We start from the raw sequence: 3,068 nt of genomic DNA, 5'->3' as shown, positions 1-3,068 counted from the left end.
TTGTAGTTTTAAGGGTTTGTTTTAGGTGCAACAAGAGGAGAATCTCTACACTTGAGATTTGGTTTGGAGGATCATCCATAATCTTTTAGCTCAAGAACAAGTAAGGAAGGTGTCCTTATTTCTGCCCAAAGTTTCGAACCATTCACGATGTAAGGAAACTCGATTTTTTTTCTTATTTCATTATTTTGTTATGCATGCAACTAGATCTAGCATCACTAAATTAATGAGTTAATTTATACTACAATTAGAAGAGTCTAATAGGGGTTTTGGAAAATTTTAATTGGTATCAGAGCATAGGATGTTGCATGCATAATCGATTTATAGTTTTTTAGAGTTATAGTAACTCAAGTAAAACTAAAAATTTGTGATTTATTAGATAATGTCAAGAAATCATTTTGCATGTTGTGTATTCTGGTCCTAAAATATATTTAGGTCATTTTGATGATTTATGGTATTTTATTGCTCCTTTTAATATTTTTTAGTAATTTTATTACATTTTAATGAGTAAAATGGTATTTAAAATGCTAAAAATAGTTAGACATATTTTCTGATCTTGAAATTTTTGTATGACCTCACATATATAATTTACTTATTGTATGTAAAATTTAGTGTAAATTTTATTTATTATGCATGATTTATGATTTTTATGTGATAAAAATGGAATAAATGGAGGAAAAATGGTTAAAAATAGTTAAACTTCAAAACAGGCCATAAAATTTTAATATGTTGTCACATGCACATTTTAATCACTGTGTGTAAAATTTGAGATGAACACGATTCATTTTGCATAAGTTATGATATTTTAGTGTAAAAATGACATAAATAGTGACTATTTTAGCAAAAAATAGGTAAAACGAATTACATGGCATGATAAATTTATTTTTTGGTTGCATTTATATCCCAAATATCAGATCTCAAGTTGGAACATTGATTAGATTAATTTTCATATGCTTTAGATGTTTTATTTTATAAAACCGATAAATCGCAACTATATTTTTCTCAAAATAAATTCAAAAATTGTTGGTTCAATCGGTTTTATTACTCGTCGTCAAAAGTTACCTTAACCAAAAAAATATTTATAACTTCACAAACTACTCTACTCTTAGTAAAGAGGTAAGTAAAGGTTAGATCCCAAGGGACGGGTATTGATGTAGGATTTTCAATTGCAAATGGTTGTGTCTAAGGGTGTCACAATTTGGGTTGAGATAGGAGATCAACTAAACTAATCAACAATATAAAACTAAAGCAATGAAAACAAGCAAGATGATTAAAATAAGATGAAAACAATTGAATAAAAGCACTAAGGTGTCATGGGTTCATACGGGATTCATGGGATTTGATCATACAAACATATTCTCTAATAGATGCAAGCACTTATTGTTGTGATGGGATCGAGTTAGTGTATATCTTACAATCCTTAAGAAGGTTTGGGTCCCGGAGCCGAATCAATTAGATTGTACAACACCTACAAGTCGACTTAATCCTTCATATCCAACTATATGCATGGTCTAACGAGACTCGAGTTGGTTTACGTCTCATATGTCTCATTGAAAAGGTAAGTGATAGGTAAAAAATGGAAGGATTCATAGGCTCGCATTTCATCAAACATAACATGTGCATAAGTTGAAATCACAACAAGCAAGCAAATTAATTATGAAAACATATTAGATTAAGCATGAATCAATCCCCATGTTGGTTTCCCCTAATTCCCCATTAACCCTAGTTAAGGAAACTACTCTGTCATTATCAAGTTTAAGATGCTAACAAGGTTGTCAATCGTACTAGCAAGGCAAAAGATGATGAACAAATGAAAATGATTAAAAATAAGTAAAAAGGATTAAGAGAGAATTATACCTATGAAGATAATTCCAAATAATAAAGTAAAGAATAATAGAAGTACTTGATAATTGATGGAAGGTCGTCAATCCTCCGAGTAAACCAAGATAATCTTCTAATTACCCAAAATAAATGATGAACAATAGAGAAATTAAAGAAAGATTAAGGAATGAGATGTGTATTAAGACTAGATTAAGATTTAAATAAGGAATGATTAAGATTATATTACAACTTGATAATAAACTAAGTAGTACAAAGGGGTATTTATACTAAAGATTAGGTACAACTATTAGGGTTACTAAGGGCTTAAATGACTTTTAAGACCCTTAGGAAAAGTTGAGGAAATGCTCCTCTCCAAGGAGATGCGCATCTCCATTTTGCTAGTCCCACGAACATATGCTCGTCCCGAGCGTCTAGGAAGCTAGCACGGTGGAGTCTGTAAGGGGATCTGAGCGGATCATGGGAGAGACGCTCGGATTTCTTGGCCTCAAGACGAGCGTCTTGGCATCGGGACGCTCCGATTTGTGGGCAGGGAGACGCTCGGATTGGCTTGCAATCCGCTCGGATTATGAGTCAGCCACTTTTCTTCTCTTATTTCCTAAACAATCCGCGGGGATCTTGTTGAGGATGCAAGGATCCTTTCATCATTGCCCAATCTACTTTATGATCTACATAGGCCTTCTAATATCGTCTTCCCTTTGATGCTTGGTCATTGAATGAGATCTATTAATCTCCATTTTGACATGAAAATGCAAGGTTTGCACTCCTTTCCTACCAAGGGATCAAAACCTCAAAGAATATGCAAAATGGGAAACTAAAGATAGTAAATGACTCAATTATGCACTATAAAGCATAGGAACGAGGCTAATTCGAGGACTAAATATGCTCAAATATGAGTCACATCAAATATCCTCAAACTGAACCTTTGCTCGTCCCGAGAAAAGAGGTGACAAAGACTAGGCCCTTATTCAAACTAACCTACTAATATAGCCTAAGTGAGACAATTAGCGGGTCTCACTCCGCCCCTTCAACTCACAACAAGACAACCACGAGGTAGGATGCCTTCTTGCAAGGCAAGGTGGGGCTTGCCAAAATGGCGATACATCCAAGCATTTAAGCACCCAAAACAAGTAATGGATGCATCTAAAAAAATGAATAGCCACTTTCCTCATCCAAGTGGCGGAAATTATCTAAAGGGGAAGCAATCTAAGGGTACACATTCCATTATAGAT

The sequence above is a fragment of the Silene latifolia genome, chromosome Y, assembly GCF_048544455.1.
Source record: "Silene latifolia isolate original U9 population chromosome Y, ASM4854445v1, whole genome shotgun sequence".
Taxonomy (NCBI): domain Eukaryota; kingdom Viridiplantae; phylum Streptophyta; class Magnoliopsida; order Caryophyllales; family Caryophyllaceae; genus Silene; species Silene latifolia.
The sequence above is the reverse complement of the archived record's forward strand: the minus strand, read 5'-3'. Positions refer to the sequence as shown.